At 38.2% G+C, this 26,600-nt stretch overlaps 1 protein-coding gene across 1 annotated transcript in view; it reads right to left on the minus strand.

The window, feature by feature from the left end:
- The window catches only part of LOC140237855 (uncharacterized), a 75,458-nt gene that overhangs the window by 23,618 nt on the left and 25,240 nt on the right, over window positions 1–26,600 (minus strand). The window lies entirely within an intron of this gene.

Consider the following 26,600-nt stretch of genomic DNA (forward strand, 5'->3'; position numbering starts at 1 on the left):
GATCGCAATATCGCTGCTTCCTGAATCGTTACAATCTATATGCTGTTTTATTTGAAACTCAACATTTTCAACTTATTCAAATATATTGATAGATAAGATAGAGAGAGAGATAGATAGATAGATAGATAGAGATATAACAGTCATAAGGAAAGAAAGGGAGAGAGAGAGAGAGTAGGAGAGATCTGTGTAATCAAATTACAATTTATCCAGCTTTCCCAAACAATTCAAGCTTTAAGAGCTCAAAAGGGTGCATTCTGTTGGATGGAAGTAGTGAAAACAACGAATTGGACGACAGAATTTTACGCCCCAAGCAGATCACACGCTCTAGTAGATCTTGTTGTCTCTGTGAGCTCTCCTGCAAGTGTCTGTTTTGTCATCCCTTAAACTTGGAATAACCTTACTCTCTCCTCCACCTTCCCCACCCAATCCCTACTCTTAACCTGGTCCACGCCCTAACCACAGACAATAACAAAATAAGATAGTAAACTTTGAATCCCTTTTAGAATTTCATATTTCATAATAATTTCTCATCATCTCACAAAAATCTTAACCAAAAACTATATCCATCCTTTAAAGGGACTGTACAGTACTGGTTGAGGTGGGGGTTCATGTTTTGAACATTCCTAAGTGAGATAATGAGAAACCTCTAATGAAATATGAAAGAGCGTGTAATTTTAAGAAGGATTTAGCGTTTATTTGATGAAAATTGGTTTTCAAATGGCCGAGATATAAAAAAAAAAGTGATAATAATAAAAGACTACAGGCCATGCCTTTTATTAGGATCTCTTTGTTTCACCTTGTTTTTGGATATCTCAGCCATTTCAAAACTGATTTTCATCAAATAGACTTGTGATGCCCCTTAGAATCTCATGCTCTTTGACATTTCATAGAGTGGTTTCTAAATTTCTCGCAAAACGTTAAAAGCTAAATCCTCACCTCGACCAGAATTGTACACACCCTTTAATCGGCGGATTATGCGCGCACGTAAAATCCTTATGACGAAACGGACGCGCAGTATATACCACAATCTGCAGCCGTGTTTAAGTCAGATGAACAGAACCACTTTGAGAACCCAAACCAGTTAAGAATCAAACGCATTGACTGAACATTGCATATGTTACACTTAAAGGTGTATGTTATACTTAAAGGTACATAATATACGTAATAATCAGCTAAACTTGCTAAAATGACATAAAAATAGTGACATGATCGAGAATTAATGTCACATGATAAGCAGACATTTTTAGCAAATAATGATCTCGAGTTCAGTACCTCAACGTGTTCAATTTGGCTTGACATGACTTAAGTAAAATCGGAACCAGTGCGTGGTAGAGGTCTTATTCAAATTCGACTAAAAGTGACATACTTGTGGAAATTCTAGGTTTCAGATGATGTCGTAATTGGTCCCCCCCCCCATCCTCCAATTCATCTATCGTTACTTCTGTAGTCCCCATCGAAAGTATAATGTAACCCCTTTCTTTTATTGATTATTTTATGTTGATATTTCTTTACTTTCATGTACATTATGCGTATGTTATTGATTATGTTGAGATGGAGACAAAATAAAAAGGAACTTGAATTTGAACTTGATGATAAAGTAGTTATAGTCCAACCTTGTTATGCATTCTGGAGGAAGTGATGATACCATCAAAAGTTTCCCATTGACCCTCCAATCTTCACTGAATTTTTTTTTTTTTTTAATATGACGTTGGAAAAAAGTAAGTTGCCTCCTTAGTGTTATGATTGTATTTCATGTTAAAAGATGTAATTTCAGGCATCGACATTTTTTGTTAAGTGTTCCTTTAAAGGGAGCCCTCTTTGACAGTTGACTGACAGGAAAACGGTCTGAAGGTCAAGTGAAAACTTGATTATAAAACAAGCATGGGCGGAGTTATAACGTGTAATCTCCGTGAGATTCGTGAATCATCTGTTTTATAGTGTTATCGCCCAAGTAGTTTGTGCGTGCTCCCGCGAACGAACGTGCACGGGGAACTATATAGCTACGCCAGATCACGTACCTCCTGTTTTCCAATCCTTGCACTAGCATGCAGTAGTCTGTACGAGATATAATAGTGTGGTACGGGCTTGTGAAGTGAATTCCCACTACATGGTGAAATTATCCACGGTAAAACGAATGAAAAGAGAAAACACAAAAGAAATACAATAATGTCAGCGTTACTATACAATCAAAAAAGGGCAGGATAGCTGTGAAATAAAAAAAAAAATGTCCAATTTGCACGAAGCAGTGATTAATACTGATACGAATATGTCCTGATATCATGACCTTAACAGCTTGCTCGTTGGTTTAAATGTTACTAATGTCACAAACAAATACGTTTTGATCAATAATCAAAGCTACTTCAACAAAAGCCACCTAAAGTCACCCATGCTATACAATCAGCACAACCCTGAAATTACTTATACATTATGTGATATGTGGGCCCTCATGTCTTTTTTAAGTCAGTGAACCAATTCAAACAAGGTCAAACCAAAGCAAGCCGGGCACTTGTAGAATTATTATGATCGCTTCTAACTATGCATGAAATTACCTTAAGTTTCAACACTGCTTCGTAAAAAGGTGCATTTCTGAATTTTTGAAAATTGACTATTACATGTGTATGTTTGTTTGATTTTCATAATACTCCCACTCTTTGTTTTGCTGTACTCAGTTTCATCAAGGCAAATCGAACAATAACTCGCTTTTCTCTCTAACAGCAAATTAATACGAATTTAATGTAGTTCACAAGTTCACCTCCCGCTCCGGCGAACGTGTCGATACCTGGATCGGGAGGGGTTTAGGCTGCGTACTCGGAAACGATCTTCGTTAGACCCTGGACGCGAAATCGACGGGGGATTGGATTGTGTACAAGGCTGACTCTCAACAGAGGCACAGCCCAGATCGCAGAGAGCCAAGAGCCGACAGCACCGCCCTCCACCTGTGATGATTACGGCGAGGGGAACTGGCGGGGTCGTTGCGATCCAGTCAACACCCCCGCTGTGGTCTGGCCAGTAATCAGTGGATAGTGCGTCATCACTGATTCATGCAGAATACTCTATTACAAGCAATTCGGAGACGAGGGAGTTTACTCCCTGTATCAAACGCGGGCCGCTTCGTCGCTTACGGGCATTAATTCCTTCTTTCATTCTATCACTAATCACATATTTTGTATATGAAACTTTCATTACAAGCATTCCCATTTTTGCGCTTTCCTTTCAAGATGACATTTAGTATAAAAAAGAGGAAGAAAGAATGGGGGGTACATAATTCCTTCAAGCAGTATTCACACTGCGGGATAAGAACAACGACAAACATTCAAGAAACTTTCAATACTTTTCGTGGTATGCAGAAGTCGCGCTACTGTGCGCAATTAAACGCTATAAGGTATAGAGTCATAATTTTCCAAGCAATGTTTCATAATGAGGAGCTACTAGTAAGTGTTGAGTTGTTAATCAAGTCGTAGTCTAACAATCCCATCCTCCCAACGAAGATGTACACACAATGCCAAAGTATAAAAGACAATTTGAATTCGTGTATAACTGTAGACCCAAACGTTGGGCGTATATTGATCACGCAACAAAACCCTGATTCCATAAGTGAAGTATATCATGACTTCATCTCCATTTTTTTCTAAATATAAACCCTAATTTCGACGTCAGCAGAGAGTGACATCACAAACAGAATAGATCCACCCACACAAGAATAATTAATTTAAGCTTAACACGCAATCCAAGGTATACATTTAAAGGTTAAACATCCCCTTCCCCTCCCCCCCCCCCCCCCACAGAGAAGTATTGAATACCTTTCTCCATGCATACATTCTCTACTGACAGCTGCAATTGGAATAGGCTTCAAACACAATGTTTGGTTGTTCACTTTTCTTTTCTGAATATGTAGACCAGTTTAATAATAAGAATTGCCCAAAGCATCACATTAGTCTTACCTTGCACGAATCCATTTACGAAATTATCTGAAAGCCTAGAGGATCTTCTTACTGGATATCCTTACACTTTACACACACACACACACACACACACACTTCACACACGCACACACACACACACAAAGGATAAATTAATAAGAGAAATATGTAGATCGCTTTTGTTGTGGTGTATATTGTGGTTACTCTTCTTTAAGTCTGCACACTAGTTATGCGATGAACAATGACTTGATATCCATCAACAATATGAGGTGCAAGGGAAAGTCCCTTTTATTTTGGCTAATAACTGATATTTATAGTTGGTTTGATTTGGTTTACTTTGTTTTTGCATTATTTTTTCTCCAAGTACAATGACGAATCAGTGCACATTGATACAGAGTATGCAGAGAAAAAGGAAAAATATACGTATCAATACTGGAATTATCAATTTCATAACAACATCGTCCCAATACATATAAATTCAAAGCAGCCCTACAATGCATACTATATAGTCCTATGTGAAAAAAGAGAAATCAATACAGGGGACAATCATCATTAGCAGAGCTTGACGTGCTATGAATGAGGCCCTATCATGTACGGTATATTACAACATAAACCCCACACACATAATTAAACTATAATCAACAGTGCACACTATTAAAGGTAGAGACTGCGTGCTTGTTCAAAAAGAATTAAAAAAAAGACGCATGTATCACTGACTTCATATAAAAGTGTATTTGTGTGCAAACGACAGTGCAAGATTATGTGAAAACTATTGAGTGGGGATATGATTATTTCCACAAAAAAAAATAAGAAAAGGAAAAGATATGAATTTCATAATAGGATTGAAAAAAAAAGACAGAAAGCGGGAATACAAAAACAAAACAAAGCGACACAAAAGAGACAGACTGAAACATAGAGAGACGGGGATGGCGAGAGAAAGAGACACACAGGCAGACAGGGGTTGGAAAAAAAAAACAACAACAAATTTCATAATATGACACTCGAGACAACGTTATTCTAATGTATTGTATGGGGAAATTTAGTAAAATCGAATAAAATCAAAATGGCTCAGAGGGAAAGCGAAGAGAAACTGGAAAAATTGTTCCGGACACACCTGGGACGAAGTTATTGGAATTAGAATCTCTCCAGGCGTCAGATGAATAAAAGAACAACCATTCTTTCAACTATTGCTTCATGGTCTCAAAGGATTACTTAACTGGGCTGTACCTTACTTTCTCCCTTTCTCTCTCTCTCTCTTTTTTCTGTCTGTCTGTCTGTCTGTTTGTCTGTGTAAGGTGTCTGTCTGTTTCCTCATTTCCCCGTTTGTCTACAAGTTGCCATAGGTTTTTTATTTTTTCCAAATTCAAATCGAATTCTATTTCCAATATTACATTTTTGTTTTCGATTCAATTTCAGCTTGTTCAAGTTCAACTTTTCAATTTTACCATTTTTCAGTTACAACTTTTCAATTGGAACAATTTAATATTCAGCTTTTTTTCCCATTTCAACTTTTCAATTTCATCAATTGCAACTTTTTGGTACAATTTCATCAAGTTGCAACTTGCAACATTGTGACATGGATCTGCTGCATTTAATATTTACTCAGCTGCCGACATTTTATTATATTTCCTTTCTGTTTTTTTTTTTCAGCTGTGGCAAGTGAAATTATTGTAATTCAGGTTAATTACAAAGCTCCGCACTTTACCTAAAGGCCTGCTTAAAATTGTCTTCCATCAATCTCCCCATGGAACATCACATTGTTGTCAAGGGATATTATTTTGCTGATTGAAATGAGATTTTTATAAATGCAAATAGTGTGGATCAACAGATATCATTAGAATAAAATAAGAATAAAGGGAATTTTATTTCATTTCATTTCATTCATATTATATCGTCTTTATTACGTCTCCACAAATTATATTTCATTTCATTTCATATGGCACATTCCTGATATTCGTGACTAGACATCTTCAGATCAAACAAACCCTGGTTACATGTGAAATCCCATGAATCAAGAATGATTGAGTAAAGTTGCGGGATACACCCATTTCAATCTGTACGGTATATGGCATGTTCGTATTTAGAATAAGAAATAATGTGTGAGGGAACCCACAGTAACACAAAAAGTATGTTTGGTTAGGTCCCCAGAAGTGAGGTCAGTATACACACACGTCTGTGTACATACACATGCACACACACTCCACACGCGCGAATACACCTGGCCGAGCATGCGTGCACACAGTAACACACAAAACGAAGTGCCTTGGAAAGTTGTTTTTTTTTTTCAACGCGCTAGATATTCTAGATACAATGGATTTCCGCTTATCGCCAGAGGAAGGGAAGATGTAAAAGAAAAAAAACAAAAAAAAAAACCACCACCACCAACAACAAACAAACCCAGCATTGATATTATCAGCTTATCGTAAACTGCATATATTTCCATTAAGTACATCCCTGCGGAAGAATATCTGTAGGCCTATTTCTGATTTTTATTTCTCTAAGTTTGTGTTTTCTGAGAGGTTGTTACCATACATAATCATATGTGTGTATATATGTGTGTGTTTGTGTGTTTGTATCTGTGTCTGTGTGCATGCGGATTACATTGTATTTGACCGCTAATCACCAAGCAAAAAAGGGTAAAGTTATATGAATGTCCCTCAACGTTGAAAGATGATAATCCGTTGGCCTACACCATGGAGCTTTCAAAATGAAGGCTTCGTGGTCATCTAGGGCGATAGACTAACCTAGATTTTTTTTTTCCTTAAATGATAATCGACCGACAAATGTCTCTTTAAGGGTCTACCTTAACGAGCCTCTACCCTACAAATGCCAATGAGACTCACTGTCATGGGTTTTATTTCGACCAGCTATAATTACACCCTGCGTCTGTCCAGCTAGCGGCTGAATCAGTTAGAAGGAATCTCACTTACCCCCCCCCCCCCCTCCCAACCCAGTGAGAAATGGAGAGAGAGAGATCGGCTTCTAATCACAAATTTGTGTATAAAGTCCAGTAAAGTGTAAGCACTGACATTTAGCAATCCTTGCAATTTTCAAGACAAGTCCTGTAGTGCACATGCGTATATTTTCGCCAGCAAGAAGTCAAACTTACGAATCAAATCCTGTATCCTGATACCAAATACACATTTCGGGGTGTTGGTCGTTATTCCAGTTCGTTAATCCGAAAACGAAACAAAGGTGCAAACCTTGGAATGACGAGCTTTATTTCGTTTTCGGATTAACGAACCTTCAGAATTACGGGCCTTATTACACTTTCGAATTAGCAAACCTTTGGAATGACGCACATTTTTTTTTTCTTTTTCGGTTAACGAACCTTTGGAATAACGAATTGCAATCTAAATTTTATAACTTTAGACTCGGAACTCTTCGACTTTGCACCCTTACGGGTGCAGATCAGTGTCACATTAGGAGCACCTTTACTGGTGCAACTTTGCACCTTTCAGACCAGTATCACAACGGGAGCACCTCTTAACCTGCAACTTTGAACCTCTGAAGGTGTAGAATTGCACCCGTAAAGGTGCCCCCAGTGTGACATTGGTGTGCACCTTTTAGGGTGCAAAGATGAACCTGCAGTATTCTTCAAAGTGTATAAGCACATGAGCACACAAGCGCGTAAACAATACATCCCAATATCAGAACGACAAAAAATGTTTAAAAGAATCGAATGATATACAGAAAACTAAATCATAAGACATGAAATTGTATTCAAAATTTCGAATTTCTACTGCTGCCTCTTCTACTACTTCTTCTTCTACTGCAACTACTATACTACTACTACTACTGCTACTACTACTACTACTACTATACTTCGAGTGCTACTACTACTACTATACTTCGAGTGCTACTACTACTATACTACTAGTATCATACTTCGAGTGCTACTGCACTACTACTACTACTACTACTGCTACTACTAGTACTGCTACTACGACGACTAGAGTAGGCGTAATATTACTTCCATTACGACAACTAGTGATATCATACTTCTGAACTGCTATTGGTAATCACTTTACACTTTTTTTTTGTTTCTTATAAATCTAATGTATCAACCAGTGCTACTTCTCATGATATCGATAACATGATATCGATATAACTCTAATGCATCAACCACTGCTACTTCTCTTGATATCGATAACATGATATCGATATAACTCTAATGCATCAACCACTACTACTTCTCATGATATCGATAACATGATGTCGATATTCTGAATAACAATAATAGCAATAACGCTGCCATACATCGTGATCATCATTTATCGGTGATTTTCATGATTTGGCCGACAGCAGCCGTCTCACATCAGGCAGTCTTCTATTACCGTCCTACGTCATTGCACACGTACGTATTACCGTACAGAGCACTGCCCGACCAAGGCATTTCCACTCGATTCATTGTGACGTCACTACATCCTCTGATAAGAGTTCCGATTCTGTGAAATTCAGACACCTTCAAAACTTCTTCATTCAATCCCCGCAACTTGGTATCTTTAGAGACCGCTGAGCCACTTCATGAGACTGATGATAACAATAATGATGATAATGACAATGATGATGATAATGATGATGAAGATATACTGACGATGTTGATGATGATGATTATGATGATGAAGATGATTGGGACAATATGATGATGAAAATAATGATTACGATTAAGAAGATGATTATAACGATATAGTGTTACTGATGATGATGTGATGACTATGACTATGATAATGATAATGATGATGACTATGATGATGAAGATGATGATGATGGTGATGATGATGGTGATGATGATTACTATGATGATGAAGATGATTATGACAATATGATGAAATGATGATGGTGATGATGATGACTATGACGATGATGATTATGAAGATGATAATGATAATGACGATGACTATGATGATGAAGATGATGATGATGGTGATGATGATGACTATGACGATGGTGATGACGATGATGATGATGACTATGATGATGAAGATGATTATGGCGAAATGATGATGATGATGATGGTGATAATGATTATCTTGCTTTCACAAGAACTCGACGATACCATCACTGTTGTTTTTTTCTCTCTTCACACTTTATTATTTGGAAGCATGGACTTCCATAGACTGAATGAGCTAAAAAAAAAAAAAAAGAAAACAAATGCATTATGTTTGTCGCAAATATTAAGTGCCGGTTGATTATTATTGGGGAGGGGGAATGAAATAAAATTATAAGTAAAGACAATAGAGTGTTTGCAAAAGCATATTCCACACCCAGCAGATCCTTAAACATATTGATAAACAATACCAAAAAAATCAATAAGTAATATCAGTCATTTTGTTTTTACAACACAACGGTGTATAGATTCCCTCCCTGAATGACATGTTATAGCTGAATCCGACCTCGAACAGTTCGGCTCAAACAAACATGACGTCTTTGCGAAAAAAGACAGATAAAAATCTGGTCAAAGTCATAAACATTTCTTTCCACTTCCCTCAGGGGTATTATTATTTCACTTTATTTTCAGACAGAAATAGCTCAATATTTGATTTTTATCAGTCTCTGTTGTGCATTATCACACCGTATTTTTTTTACCTCCATGCTCAAAATTAGGACGTCGCCACCACATGCACACACACACACACACACACACACACACACACGCGCGCACACACACACATACACAAGCACACTTGTATTTTTGTTTTTCACTTGAGCTTAAATTAAAGTATGCGGAAATTCGATCGCAATTTCATTATTTTTCCTTTCATCTCATTTTGTGTATATATCGATTGTGCGTTTTGGGCTCATTCACTGTTTCTGTCAGCCAGGACGAATGCCCACTGGAAGTATCCACTTGCATTTCGCGCGGTAATGCAAGTGGAGTTATTAATTGCAGCGGAATGTTCGTCCGAGTTCAAACTCTTCTCTGAAAATACACCATGTAAGAAAATACGCCATGTAAAATAGCCACGTTATTCCACACGTGCATGAGATAGATTGCGAGAGAGAGACGGAGAGGGAGAGAGAGGAGGATGAGGAGGAGGATGTGGAGAGAGAGGTTGGAAGAGAGGGGGAGATGGGAGAAGAGAAAAAACAGAGATGTTGTTGGCTTTGAATGGCATGAATGATTAAATAGGCATTTGGGTTGTCATCCCTGTCACGATTCGGAGTCGTGTTCAATGGGAGACACGCGGCCTTGCACGCGGTTGGAAGGTAATCGTGCAGGGAAAACAAAAAGGACGTTCCCATCAAAGCAAATTGTGCCGCCAATTCAAAGTCAGAGCCAACTTTTGTTCTTCTTCGAGACAAACAATGCAACAAGCATCGACAGGCGAGGAATACAACCTCTTTTGTTTTTTATCAGTCCTCCTCTTAAAAACACTATCTTTCTTTTCCACTTTCCTTCTTCTCCATAACTCTTTACAGCATGTATTTCATCCATTTTGTTTTTTAGATAATCGATTTATCTATTATATCATTTTGCTTTTACTTCTTTTAATCTATCTATCTATTCATTCATTAATTCCTTTCTTTCTTTTGTTAATCTTTTATTTCCAAACAATATACATAGATAACACAAACGTCAAAATAATAGTATATTCTTGGTAATATGTTTCACATGATCAGTAGGAATACATCTTGTTTCATAAAGGACTTAATGGAAAATCTATCTATCTATCTAGCTATCTATCTATCTATCTATCTATCTATCTATCTATCTATCTATCTATCCATCTATCTATCTATCTATCTATCTATCTATCTATCTATCTATCTATCTATCTACATTTTCTATTCGTAGATTTGCTGATTTATTTCATTAGTGATTAATTTATGTCTTGTTTAAGCGTCCTTTACTCGTCCTTTAGTCCTAACTTTTAATCCTCTCTCATCCCTCTCTCCCAATTTCTTCTTCCTCCTCCTCCTCCTCCTCCTCCTCCTCCTCCTCTCTTGTGCCCACTCTATCATTCCCACTCTATCATTCTCTTGCTGAACGCTCTATATACATGCAGCTTCGTTTCACTGAATAGATGTCAACAAGAAACTATTTTTGAATGTCCAACCGTGTTTAGATCGATTTGTTTGTTTAAACGTCGGCTTGGGTTAAGCTGTTTTCTTTAAAAAAACAACAACAACAACAATTATTTTGATAAGTTTACGAGCAGCATTGGAAACTGCAAGTCTGTGATTAATACACTGCAAAATTGGATATCACTTCCTAAGCCATTTCTCATTAACTTGATCGACTTTTGACTGTGTTTTTAACTTGGCTTCAACACTACTTGCTCCAGTTTGTTTGATTGTGCCGAAAAACAGCGGCGAAAAAAAAAAGAGAAAAAAAAGGCCGAAAGAGCAAGTTCGAATTGAAATAAATAATAACGCATTATCCCTAGGCCTATATGCTATTGTATGCTGTCAAATAATTCGTTCAATTTCCTGTATGGATGTGTTTTCCTAACAGGATGTACACTTCCTGATGAGTCGAATTCGGCAATTCGAAGTTTTGAGCGGTCGTTCGGTTGACGAGATTTGATCGCGGAGGATACAGGGTTGCACACACATTCCGCAACCAAACCGAGTCCCAACATTTTCTTTCGCTGCAAAACGCGGAAAATGCTTGAAGGTGCTTCCAAGTGAAGTGTACTGTTGTCAATTGTGTTACTATAAGCTCTCCTTTTAAAAATAAAATCCTTGCTTAGTCACTGCTACTCAAAAATAAACCAATGCATGGGATATTTCGTGTTCATGGTCATCAAAATGGATGAATAAATAAATAAAATCTTCGTTTGCAAACTGATATGAGAGACATGACGGATTGTGATGCGATGACAACATCATTCACTCATCTTGCCAAATACTCTTAGTTTCACGAAAACATGATAACCAGCTATGAACTCAAACACATTCATCTTCCTCCCGGCATCAGGATCAGCTTTTTTGTATAATATATATATACATATAGTATATATAAATTCAAATATATCTGTACATGTATAAGTATATAAAAATATTATATACATATATATATATATATATATATATATATATATATATATATATATATATATATATATATATATATATACATATATATATATGAGTATATGTAAATATATGTATATATATATATATATATATATATATATATATATATATATTCCTATATATATACAGTATATAGCGACAGATTTTCTCCAAACGGTCTCCCGAAGCTCCTCTTAAAAAACACTTGATTCCCCAATTTCAAAAATTCTCCTTGCAGCCAAGTCGGCAGGATTTCCGCACCTCTGCCGTCCATGAACCCTTTGTGTGATATGAGAGCTGATTGGCACAAAAAAAAAAAAAAAAAATCCCAGAACACTCTATACACACTGTCCAAAGTCCCTGATACAGAAAGGGTTAAACAATAGCCAAAGGCGGGGGGGGGGAATAGCGAAGAAAATAAAGACTTCTGTCAGCGACGCGTTTCCCTCGGACAAGCAGGAAGGTGGTTAATGCTTGTCACGACGCTGTCTGGTGGAAGCTGCATGCGGCATGGGCTAAAGAAGGAAAGTAGGCCACAGCCGGCCCTCTGTGCCGCTGAGGGCGAGATGTGGAGATGGAGTGGCCGAGAAGGGAAGAGGAAAGCGTGAAATTAGATCAACATGGTCGACGTGAAGATCTAAAACAGAGACTTCGATGGCAGTTTTTTTTTTTTTTTTTTTGAAGCAGTCAGAAAAGTGCCTTCTTGAGATAGTATATTCCTTTTATGTTATTTTCCCTCATATTTCGATTTTTTCACTTTAACTGCACGAGTGTCATCATGAATCTTGCGCCTGTTCAATTCAGTGAACAAGGACATTGATGCACGATCTGGCTTTTTCGTTAGGGATGATATCCTTATGGAAGTTTAAAAAAAATACGTTTCTCAGACTTCATCTTTACTGGACACAGCACCGTAGAGAATATAATTCCTTGTCTCCAGACATATTTGCATATACAGTGCACTCCTGTTATAACGGACACAGTTATAACTCCGATTATAACGACGTAAAAATTCAGGCCCGTTCTCTGGTTTTTATTGTTTATTTTTTCGGTTGTAATGAAATTTCGATATAACAAAAAAAAAAAAAAAAAAAAAAAAAAAAAAAAAAAAAACTGCCCGTCTCGAGGATTTCGTTTTAACGGGCGTTCACTGTAATACAATCCATCTTCTAAATATCGATTTTCGGAATTCGGTATTGGGAAACTGATAACATCTTAAGGTTTTAACATCATACGGAGGAATCCTTTGTGGGAAGGTGTCATAAAGTATCGGAGAAGAAGGAGAATAAAAGTGGGTTAAGAGGGGGAGGGGACGGACGGAGCTAGGGCAAGGTGAGCACGCATGCAGCTTTAGCGTGACAGTGATGTGAACTTAGCGAAAGCGGTCAAATGACAAATCCAATGAAGCAACATGAGATGACTGTTGAGATAAACTTGAGAGCTTTTCCTAGGGGCAGAAAAATAAAGGGGTCATATCTCTACATTCTCTTCCGATTGGGGAAAGCATCTCCGCCACTCTCACCCCTCATCTCCTCAGAGTGATATCATTATCGTTCTCCAAGTACCCCTATAGGGGTAACCCTCTTTGTTACCTTCTGGGGCCCGACAGGTGACTCAGTTAAATTTTCAAAAATGAAAGAAAGGAGACCTTCCAACATCATTCTGCTTTGTCATGACAATTCCCGTGTCGATGTATGGCAGGAATTTGAAAATGATAATTATGATCCATGGTTGAGTTGGTATAGACAAAGGAACTTTCCAAACTTTCTGCTTATGCTCGCAAATCTATAGGGCAAAGAAATGTATATACAGAGGTGTGTGTGTGTGTGTGTGTGTGTGCGTGTGAGTGTGTGTGTGTGTGTGTGTGTGCGTGTGTGTGTGTGTGTTGTTGTTGTTTTGTTTTGTTTTTGCTGTTGTCCTCTGAATAACATCGTTCTGTATTTTATATGAATAAAAAGTAAACAGTAAAGGAAAAATGACATGCATGTGTCTTGACGAGGTGTTCATTTAGCAGAAGTGTGTGAACTTCGCGAGAATTGTGGTGGAAATATCTTCTTATAGAAATTTGTAAAAAAAAAAATGGCGTGGAGAGCATTGACATTGCAAGAAGCTAAAAACCGTGACACAATCACTATTAGTATCAATGGCATTAACACTGAAATGATGTAAAAGGGGATTACCCTATACAATTAATTATTCTCATTTCTCATTCCCGTGTGGGTAACAAGCGCGTTATTAGCACTATCCCGAATTATCCCTATCTACTTCGTGTAATGAAAAACGGTTCAGTTTCGCTCGACACCCCAACGTACGTACAGTGTCATCTATGGTAAGCTAGAGAAATGTTCTGACGGTAAGTATACATAATTAGCTACATGTACCTGTTCATGTATTTTAGATAAGTATGTCCATTAATTCACATAATGCATGATACACCTGAATACTCGGTACATTGTTACGTACATACATACTAGACGTATAAGCACATACATTCATGCCTACCCACATTCATACATACCTACATAATGTAGGTGTATATAGGGCCTTCCTCGATAGGGAGATAATAAGCCTACTGAGTTTTGGTTTGTCTTTTGGAATGGAAACATACTAAATATTTACTGAAGTTCTGCTTACGTGTCAATTCAGAATTTTATCAGTTGGACATCAAACATAAGCATTACTGTATCTATCTAGCGGTGTAAACCTAGAGGAATATACTGAAATTTCGTGAATCTTATTTTGGTGGAATGGGATACAGATAACATGAAGAAAGTTGTCAATCTCATCACATGACACAAACATCTTTGAGGCCTCGGATTGCACCTGTGTATTCTCTCTCATCTTAGGCTGTGTCAACTAACTGTATATAAATCACACACATCAATGCGATTTCTTCTCTGCTTTCACGAACTCCTTGCGGACTCATGGCGGTACAACATGAACATAAAGAGTGTGATGATGGGACCCTAGGTATTGCAAAATGCAAATAGAGCAATGTAGCCACATGCACAGCAAATCGCCACTGCCATAACGCCCGCCATTGAACTGGTCGCTGCTCTTTGAAATGCGATATCAAATGAAATCAGCATGAGAAGTACATTTATCTGCTAATGCTGGGTTCCCACTGTCGAACGTCCCACCATGCACGCCATGATTGGCCATTACCTGACCATTGTTTGTATATCTATCACCGTTTGCTCCACGATTGAAATCGTTGTCTTAATCGTGGTGATCTTAACAGATCATGAGGTCAGTCGTGGCAATAAAGTCAATTGTAGACAATTTTTGACCAGTCCAAAAGTTTTCTACGATCAACGCGAAAGCCACGACAGACCTCAAGATCTGATAAGATCTGATAAGGTCATCACGTTAACAGGGTCACCACGATAATTCCACGATTACTCCACGATTAGGACTACGATTTCAATCTTGGCGGACATGGTGATAGACACAAACAAAAATTCAAGAATCACCTGCAAATGCCCAATCGTGGCATGCGTGGTGGATCGCACGACACTTACCCACTTCGGAATTTCCTCATGAATACATTGGTACAAATACCTTTCTGTTGTGTTTTTTTTTTCTCATTTGGTTAGGCACTTCACTCGCTTTCAAAACGGGATGATGCATTAGCTTACCAGATGTATACGATTTATGGAGTACATGTTCAAACAGAAAATGGATTTGCGCTTAGGCCCGGTGACCAGAATGGTCCAGCAACTGACATTTCAGCAGGCATCCATTTCATCGTTTTGTACTGAATGCATTAACAACCTTTTTCTTTTGGTATAGCCAAATTCTAGAAGTGTTATCCGGTGTATGTGCTGGCAAAGAACATTTAGATTAAAGTTTCAAGTTACAAGTTTCAAGTTGATAAGAATCACATGAATGATCATCACATCACATTATGCTTATATCAGTGAACTAACAAACCATAATGCATGTTGGTACAATAGGCCCTTTTCTGCTCATTACTATGTAGAACTACGAATTATGGAACGCAGCATGACGAGTTCCCATGCAGACTACACAATCTCGCTGCCCCTCACAATGACAGCGCCCACAGAGGTAAACTCTTCACAAAGTAGCAACGCAAGCAATGCCTCCTTCGGTATTGGCACGATTTATTGATAGAGTTCAATATTACCTATCATATGATAATAATGAAACTAGCTTATTATGAGGGTATGTTCTTCTGTGTCGGGGCCACTCTCCTAGAGGGTCCTGCCTACATTATTACCCTGGAGTTTCCAGGTACCCTTGCATAACACGTCTAGGTCAAAAGGGACGTTGTGCAGTGTTGTGGGTGAAGTATCTTGTCACCGATGCAAACACCCCGCAGGAAATGCACCCTGGCTCGTAAGTCCAGGGACATCGCAAACATATTGAACTCCTCTCCGAAGTTTACGCCTCTTTCATCTTTTCGTTGGAAAAAACAAAACAAAACAAAGACAAAAATATTCGTCCGCAATCTTAATGCTCTCGAAGACCCCCAGCAGAAATATTGATCATGAAGGTCGGCAGGCATCATGAATCGATTAGAGGCTCGGGGTGTGCGAAAGACCCCGGGACACCACTAGTTTAAGGAGGGGGGGGGGGGAGGTGAGGGTGAGAGTGCCGAGGTGGATAAGTCTTGGGACCCTCGAGATATTATAGAGGGAAAGACGGTCTACTAGCTAGTTTGTCTTGACCAAAGGGGGAGTCGTGTTTGTTTGTTTTTTTTTCACTTCAGTTTAGTGTACTCCTTGACAAGAGATACTTGTATTATGCTTCGTGTGTTTATGTTATATATCTAAACATTCAGGTGGAATGCAGAGCAATGAATGAATCGACTTTAAAAAAAAATATTGAAAAGAAAGTGTGTGAAAGGTATATCATGTGTGTGCTATTGTGTTTCGATTCGTGATACGAACCAGGAGGTAAAAATATCTTAAAAATGGACTGCAAATCATTTAGTTATTTCCAGATGAGTTGAATTCAAGCCACACACTTCCTCGTCACCGCCAACAGTTAGAACATAATAATGCACTCATTTAATCCTATACTGCAGATGAAAGTGCTTTATTCATCATGATACAGAACCGATAATTCAGCGTGTGTTTCTGCTTTGCAGCATCTTGCTGGTCATGCATGGCGAACAGTTCAATGATCCCCAGACCTGCATTCACCCGCCATTCAGGATAACTTAACTCTCAGGGGACAACGACCACTCAATGTCATTACCATATTATAGTGTAAAAACCTGCTCTAGTGATGACAGAGTTAATATAAAAGCTCTGCTCGGAAGAACTAGTCTGAATTTCACACCGAGGTTGAGAAGGTCAATGACTTTGTGAGAGGTAAAGGGTGCTGTAACGGTCTTAATCAATGACTGACCGCATCCCTAAAGCGGTCATCATCTCCTCTCAGAGACAATTACACCAGGGAGCAGGTGATAAGTTTGTGCAATCCCTTTCCCCTCCTATCATCAAATGCCACCCAAGCCCTCCCCCACCTTTCCCCAGCCTCCTTTTGTCAAGTATAATTTAAGACACGGGTAAGCGAAGGGTTATCTTTGTCAAGCGTGAAAGTTTGGGGGCTTTCGAAGCCCCAATACGAGAAATCAGGGCACAGGATAAAAGTCCTAGAAAATGGCCTGACATGGTATCAATTACAGGGTATCTCCATGGGATTATACAAAGATTTTACTGTAGGTGGTAGGTCTCACAACTGCAAATAATTTCCTGCAGAGACAAGTGATATGAACAAAAGAAAAATCAGCATTGTTTAACTTTTGTATTGAAATAATAGTATAGCTCATGCTTCGTTATACTATCCATATAAACTAACATCATGACGACTAGGTGTGATTTACCTCGGTTAGTGACTTTTAAAGTTGATAATGTTCTAGGTTCGTCTCGTCTGTTTGTTTGTGTGTTTGTTGTGAGTTTCTTTTTGTTTTTTGTTTTTTTTTGTGTGTTTTGTTTTTTCGGGGGGGGGGGGGGGGTTGGAGTAGCTAAATTTACACCCAGGGAATCCCGAAGAAGAACAGTGTTTTTCCCCTCAATGTTTCACGTGCTTATAAGATTTATATTAAAAAGAAAGAGATACATAAATGTACATGTATGCAAGTGACGCGAGTTGAACTGTACAAGAATCAAGAGCTATCTATGTGTAGTTGGCATCTGAGTGATAGTTCGATAGTTCTTTTTTTTTTTTTGGGGGGGGGGGGGGGGTGGCGTCCATGCTTTCATGTCAGTTCTAACATTTCGGACAGGCATTTGATAGGCGCACTACCTAATGGGGATGGGGGGGGTCGACCACTACAGACGCACGAGTTCCATCTCTGCATTGTTTGTTGTCATTACAATTCTAAAAATGGTCAACAAGATTGAAGAATAAGAAACTTTGATTATAAAAAGTCTGCTCTAACGACTTTCCTTTCTTCGTCTGTCGTTCCCCTTTTATTTCTTTTTTTTTTACTGTAATAAACCGTAGGTGCTGCTATTTCAGATTTCATTTATTGATGACACTTAGGACATCCATTTGTCAAGCATCCAGCAAACGCCCTTAGCTGAGACATGTTTCACAATCACACATGTCGAAGGGAGGGCAGAAACCATAGGTCTTTCATATGTAGGTCGGAATCTTGCACAACTGCGACGAAATCACGTGGCAGGTTCTTCGGAAGGGATGTTGGGGGAAGGGTTTGATAACTCCACTCGAAAGGACCGGATAGTTTTTTTTTTTTTTTTTTTTTTTTTTTTTTTTTTTTTTTTTTTTTTTTACAGTTCCACGTGACTGTCTGGTACCGTGTCATCCTTTACGCCGTTCTGTTAAATTTATAGTTGATATCAAGGTGGAGTTGCATGTGAAATGATTTCAGAATAATATATGAATGAATGAATTCAGAATAATTAAGATAGTGATTTTCACATTGTTGTGACTTCTTATTTTAGCGCCCGATCAATAGTTACGAAATCGTGAGGTTTTGCTTTGTTGTTGTTTTTTTGGAGAGAAAATATTTTAATCATTCATCGATGGTGGATTTGAATAGGAGATGGAAAATGTAAGCAACGCTTTTTTACTTTGATTTACTTTTATTTCTCTTTTACTTTTATTCTATTCATCTCACACAAGATATTTGATTGCCTGTAACATAGCTCCATTCAAGAAGTGACGCCTCCATCATAATTACAAAATATTATGTAACTTAAGATGAAGGTCTCCTGCATTTTTCTTTAGTCAATATCATTTAACCCCCCCCCCCGCTTTTTAAAGATTATGAAGTAGTAAGTATGCGTTTCACAGATGTTTTGATACATGCAATTATAACGTGGATGACTTTACTTAGCATCATTCCTCTCTCATTTTACATCAGGGATGAAGTGTTGCAAAGTTTATCTGTTGAGAGATACAGACATCAAATCTAATCAAATCAAATCAAATCATTATATACAGTGGTGTCAATGCATTAAAGAACAAAGGGATGAAGAAAGCAACATAGAGATTGAGATGGAAGAATAGAGAAAGGAATAGGGATGAAGAGAGGGAGAGATGGAAAGAGGGAGAGAGAGAGAGTGGGAGAGAGGGAGAGGGAGACTTGGAGAAGGAAATGATAGAGTAAGCAAAAACACGCGCAACGTTCAAACCATGGATAGCTCTGCCGTTACCACTGGCAACCGCTTTATGTGGAGTGTCAACTGCATTTTAAGGTTGCGAGCATTATGAGATGGTTTAAACGAACTTTCAATGTTTAAACGGAGAATATGAAATGTGCGGAGACAGCTCCAGAAGACAGGAAAGAGACGGTCCACAAAGGCAGAGAGCTCTCCTCCAGGTCAGCTACACATCCAACGCATTTTAAAGGGTGTGTACAGTTCTGGTCGAGGTGAGGATTTGGCTTTTAACGTTTTGCGAGATATTCAGAAACCACTCTATGAGATGTCAAAAAGCATGCAGTTCTAAGGGGTATCAAAAGTTTATTCAATGAAAATCGGTTTTGAAATGGCTGAGATATCAAAAAACAAGGTAAAACAAAGAGATCCTAATAAAGTTGTGGCATGTTGCCTTTTATTATTACCACTTTTTCGGATATCTCAGCCATTTGAAAACCAATTTTCATCAAATAAACGTTGAATCCTTCTTAAAATTACATGCTCTTTCATATTTCACAAGAGGTTTCTCATTATCTCACTAAGGAATGTTCAAAACATGAATCCTCATCTCAACCAGTACTGTACAGTCCCTTTAATAGTCTGATTACAAGTCGCGTCACGACTTACACAAATATTTTCATAATATTCTCCTCCATATACTCTCCTATACCTCTTGCGGCCCCCTCTCTTGCTGATGTCGAAGGTTTCATCGCCTTCTCTACAAGGTAAGATGTACGGGATGACACCTTTATCAAATTCAAGGGCAAACAATGATATAGCACTCTCCTTCCCGGCAGGGGGGACATAATCGCCTACTACACCGGCGCTCAGTCTCGGTTCTCCTTCCTCCGAACCGCCCCAGGGGCGGATCCAGGAAATCCGTAAGGTGTGGGGGGGGGGGGGAATATTCTGGTGCTACTTCCGGGTTTCGTTTCTTTTTTTTTTCATTTCTTTTGTTTTAACAAAAAGTAAAGTGTGCCCTTCCCCACCCCTAATCCGTCCTTCCTCAACACTTTTGTGAATGACACCTCTAACTCTGCTTAACCCTGTCAAACTCCACTGGCAGCCCGTCTATGTGACATTTTGAGGTGTATCGGTGTTGTGAGGGTTAATCGGGATGTGTCACAAATCACTGCCATCTTCGTCCAATCTGTGGTGCGATGTTGTCAAGCACCGCGACGGGGATAATAATGGGCGCGAAGTTTTGGGAAAGGATAAAAGTGCGTATATGGAGGGAGAAGGGTAGTAGGATGAGACGGAATGGATGAAGGAGAGTGATATAGGATCAGGTTTGGAGGAGGAGGATGAGGAGGAGGAAAAGATGATGATGAAGATTAAGAAGAAGACGAAGAAGAAGAGGAAGAAGAAGAAGAAGAAGAAGAAGAAGAAGAAGAAGAAGAAGAAGAAGAAGAAGAAGAAGAAGAAGAAAAAGGAGAAGACAGTGATGGTGATGATGGTGATGATGGTGATTATCATTATTATTATTATTATTATTATTATTATTATTATTACTACTATTATTATTATTACTATTACTATTATCATCATTATTACGATGATGATGATGATGATGATGAAAGTGGCAGAAGCAGAAACAGTATAAAACGTTATCATCGGTGAAGGTTCTTTTCGGGTCATGTATAATATGTATTGAACAATATGAACAATAATGAACATGCGTTCTTTAGGAAAGAGAGAAGCGGGATAGTGGGGAGGGGAAGAAGAGGGGAAGGAGAAGAAGAAGGACCGAGGAAGAAGAAAGGGAGGAGGAGGAGGCAGACGAGAAGGAAATGAAAAGAATCATGGGAAATTATGGCGAGAAGTTAACAAATTTCGGCAGACAACTTTGGCTCAGCGTATAAAGCTAGCTGTGTTTGATGTTCATGTGTAACGCAGATGCAGTGTCAGATGTACACGGGGTGATGCGTTGTCATTCGTCCCCAGAAACACTCATAACGGATGAGCTATCATCGCTGTTGCAAGTTACGACCTTGCCGCCTAAAGTGTGAATGCTGCAGAAACGTGACGAGCTTGAAATTTCCCGATTCCAAGCGACGGGAAAAGACGAAGATAGGTCATCTCCTTTCATTAAAGCATGTGTTCGTACACCTTTAAATCCCTCTGCTAAGAGGAAAGTCGTCTAGTTAATATCCTTTTAACACTGCAGAAGGTTACGTCCATCCAAGAAACACGATCTTGTCATATAGTTATGCTCCAAATCACGACATTAGAATTACTGAGTCAAGAATGTGTCATAGTAGCCAACGCCTCCCTAATGGGCCAAAAAAATACGTGCACATCAGCTGCACACATACACACACACGCACGCACACACACATACACACACACACGCACCCACACACACACACACACACACACACACACATACACACACACACACACACACACACATACACACAAAATTATACAAACCAGGACACGGTATTACAGGCTCTACAATATGGCGGACAACACGACTCGCGACATAAAATAATGGGTTATCCTCTGGAGTATGTAAAGCAACAAGAAGAACAACAGGTCAGGTTATTTTTATGTGGCATTTGACTGCTCATAAGATAAATAAGTGATTAATTGTATTTAAACTACATCTTCCAACATTTTTTATTTCATTTTAAAGGTAAAGTTATTGTATGATAAAAATCATAAATCATATTGAATTGTTTGTTTCTTTCCAACATTTTCCAAGCACTTTCTTAATTATATTTGCAGTGTGTTTAGCACCATTCACTGTAACAAGCGATGAGATGATTTAATCTTCATAGAGAGTTAATGTACAATCGAGTCGTTAATACCGGTGCCGTATACTGCCTGGATTTTATGAGAGCGTTAACTCATTATCATGATCATATACACAATAATGCGCAAACAGGCTGTAATAAACTCATTAGTCTAAGCTATAATGGCAAAGTGACAACGTAATCGCCGGGCATAAACAGGCATTAGGGGCGTAACCTGGTTATTCTTTGTCTTTCTCGTTGTGTTATTCTTGTGAGGACACACACAAGCACACAAAAATAAATACACACACACACATAACAAAGAATCCTTTTTTTTTTTTTGTTACTAAGCTTAACTTATCAACTAAATCAATGTGCGCGCCTGAGTGGGGGTATTTTTCATTTCTTGAAGCCCTCGTTTATTCATTTGCATGTAAGCCTACCTGGTATTCATTTAGCTATTCGGGCTATAATGTAGGAGGCGCACAGGTTAATACACGGATGTTACCATCAAACATGATCAAGCATAGTGAACAATGGGTAGAGAGAAGTAAAGAAATAGTGTGAAACATGTGATTTGTTTGTTTCGGTTTGTTTGGGTTCTTTTTTGTTGACGTAACAAACACTTCCATTTTCACAAAGGTTCACTTTACACTGTCTTAATGCTCGATTATCTTCAGAACATAATAGTTCCATCAAACGAAAGAGTATTATAACAAGTTTATAACAAGGCGGTCTTGTTTAACCACTCCAGTTTGGCAAAATCTTATCCCAAATTTGCCAATCAGTATACAGCCCACTGGTTAATCAATCAAACAAAATTAAGATGAATTATACATCTAGGATAGAGTGGGAATTTTTTTTTTCGAATTCTGTTTTTATCCTGTGTCACGTTCTTTCTTAGATTACAATGTAGGTCACTAAAACGTATGTGTACATCTATCTATGGGCGATAACCAACCATTTTACGTTTCTTCGAAATAATATTTGTGTCAGTAGAAAAAGGTTAAAGAATTCAGCTGAAATTCCCACGTAATACCATGATCATTCAAGCTTACCAGAATTGACTATAAAAGCAATGAAGTCTGCAATACTAAATATATACATATCGCCTTGTATATGAGCCTTGAGAGGACAGTATACATGGCACTGTTATGTATTGATTATTTTAGATAGTGCAGGCATAGTAAATATATCGATACGTTGACAGTAGCTGAACGTTTACAAGTTAATTGATATTAGACGAGTATAATTAACAAAATGAAAATGCTTGGAGTCAATGTACTGATGAAGACAATTACAAAATTGTTGCCAATCCAATCAAGCATGCGGGTCGGGTCGATGGAAAGCAAAGAATGCGCTGCATGGTTATCGTGCGATTGGAATTAGATCATACAGAAATAGATATAACTCTAATTAGAGGAAATGGTGGATTACCAGTCTCTAACAACGCTACCCTGTCACATCGCTGCGTTAATGTGATGATAAACTGCGCGATAAGGTCAAGCAGGTAGAGAGAGAAGCGAAGCCAAGTCATCATAGGACAAAGGAACTCAAAAGGTGTGCTGAGCCAGGGCCACTATGGAGTCCGAAAAGTTACACGTTGCACCTTTTTGATAATAACAGCTGGTATTTCAGTTAAATTCATGATCATGATATTCTACTGGAAAATGTTTACTCTCATCAAAGTATAATGCAGAGAATGGTTTAATCATAAAAATGATACTTCCCAGCTATAAAAACTGATGTCGAAATTTGAGTTTATGCACAATGTATCGCTGTAGGAGAAAAAAAAATCATATTGATGGGACTACACGGACATTGCAGACATGCTTCACAATCATTCAAATATCTTAGCAATGAAAAGGGATGAATATCGAGAAATTTCTTTTTTAGTTTGCTTAGATACTAATTTCTAAAATTAGGCGGAACATTCGGAAAACCTAACGATGACGTTTGAAAAAAGAAATATTCATCAGATATTTCATATTTCTTCAGAAAATTATGGTATTTTTCATTATGAAATTCAACTTTGGCATACGTCATATTGTAATGACATTTGAAATTTATCAAAACAAAATTTAATCGCTGATAAATTATCCTCTTCAAAATGATGTATCTAAAATGACATAAGCACTAGAAATATAATATTTTTAATGATTTCCAAATATTTCAATGGCCCGAAAAACTGGGAACGCTTGAAATACCGTCAGCCGTTTAGGGAATTTTTTAAACAGATCGAGAGAAGCTCGGCAGTAACTCCGCTCATTGTCCAAGACTATCTGATGGGAACAAACCGAGTAAAATCAAATCGAAACAAAGCAGTGGCAATTTTATTAAAAAATCGAATTAACCCTAAAAATTAGTGTCATAGATTTTTTTTTGTCTAGTTCCACATGTTTTCACGAATCAGTAATTTCGGTCACAATAACATTTTGCAAGATCAGTGAAAATGATGTAATTATCTTACATGTCGTCGTCCATAAGACGCGTATTTTTGCGTTTACCACATCTATATGGCGTCATAAAGGGAACAATACCAATCAGTCCATGTAAACCAGCTGGGAGGGTTGTGTGTTGATGATAAACATCATCACATCATTCAATTTGCATAATTTGTGGAATGAAAACATGTTAAACTCTGGAATTCCATACCTTATTGCTTGTTTCCTGCTCGTATATAGCATTTGTCCCTTTGTCTATATTTAGCTTGAAGAGAGAGTCAAGTTCCACTCTGACGAGCGGTTGCTCTCACAATCCATGCGAGGATAAATCGGAGCCAATGATAACTGAAACTAATCCGATTTAAGAACAAAAACTGGAGGAGAAAGCAAAACATAACGAGAGACAGGCAGAATTATGTTGTAAACGGGGAAATTTTCGCAGTACATTAGTTTTCGCGTATTTCGCGTGACTGTCGGCTAGCGCGAATTCTAAAACAGGCGAAAATATCTTCACATAGTTTTTTTTTTTTTTTTTTTTTTTGAAAGTTAAACGGGTTGACAAGTGCGCAGCGCCAATATTGAAGAACCCGCAAATATGTTTTTGAGAGGGGGAGAGAGAGAGAGAAAATGAGAGAAGGGGAGAGGTAGGGAAGATGGGTGGAGGGAAAAAAGATAGAGAATGGGAGATCGCGGGGGTGGGGGGAGGAGGAGCTGGGGAGGGACAACGGAGGAGTAGTGCAAAGGGAGAGTGGAAAGGGAGGAAGCTTGTTACAAGTCACTCGCCTTTGTTTTCTGATTATGTATCTAAGGACACCTTCGATCACTGCCAACTTTGTATACATAGTGTCCATTCAGTTTAGTCCTCTTCACCATGAGCTTATTTCATCTCCAGTAAAGTGAGGAGGTGATTATTGTAGACCCATGATCAAACCAGCTGTAACAACCCTGCGAGGAAGTGCCCATTTATGTCAATAATTCATTTTTATTTTTTTTTTCTGGCGAGTCAGCGCGAGATGTCACTTTCCCGTTCTTTCACTTTCGCATTACTCCTTTCTGAGCCCCAAAATAAATACATACATAATTGTTCCAAATTCAAATGATTCGGATATTTTAGAGTGGTGCAATTTTGGTAACATGCAGGGACTTGCCTAGTCAGTTATGCTCATTAGAAAAGACGAGAAGTTAGATAAAGGTTTGTATATTTTTTCTCCCTCTCTATTCGATACATCATTTTGACATCATGGTTGTCAGGCTTTCTTTTTGAGAGCTGAGATCACTTGAAAGATTTCTGCGTCAACGTATCAGAGTTCCAGCCATCGTTCAGTCCATGTTAATCTTGCGTGCTCGCTATGAATCACTCTTGTCAACCATTCTATACAACATTCTACACTTGGGACACAAATACTAATCGTGTGCCTCAAGTATAGCACTCTAAACCATCACGTGCCTCCAATCATTACTTTGTTGAACATGCCAGGCATTGGTCGGGTGATTAGAAACAGTTACATTTTCTCGGAAATCATGCAATGGTGACATATAATATATTTATTTTTATCACATAGAGCTTACTCTGTAAATATTTCTGAATGCTATGCTCATGGAATATCACAAAACAAAACAGAACAAAAAAGAACTTTTTAAAGACTAAAAACGTGTAAGCACACGGTGGCTGGAACAGCATAACGTATTATTAGCAACAGTAAAGCAGCAACAAAAATCTGAATATAGAAGAGACAATTATTATAAGTCATTATCCATTCCTATAATGGAGAGTGTCTTTAATTATATTCAGATAATAATTTATGATTGTCTGTAAATACATCCGAACACGATCTACAT

This window comes from Diadema setosum, chromosome 14, assembly GCF_964275005.1.
Source record: "Diadema setosum chromosome 14, eeDiaSeto1, whole genome shotgun sequence".
In the NCBI taxonomy this organism is placed as follows: Eukaryota; Metazoa; Echinodermata; class Echinoidea; order Diadematoida; family Diadematidae; genus Diadema; species Diadema setosum.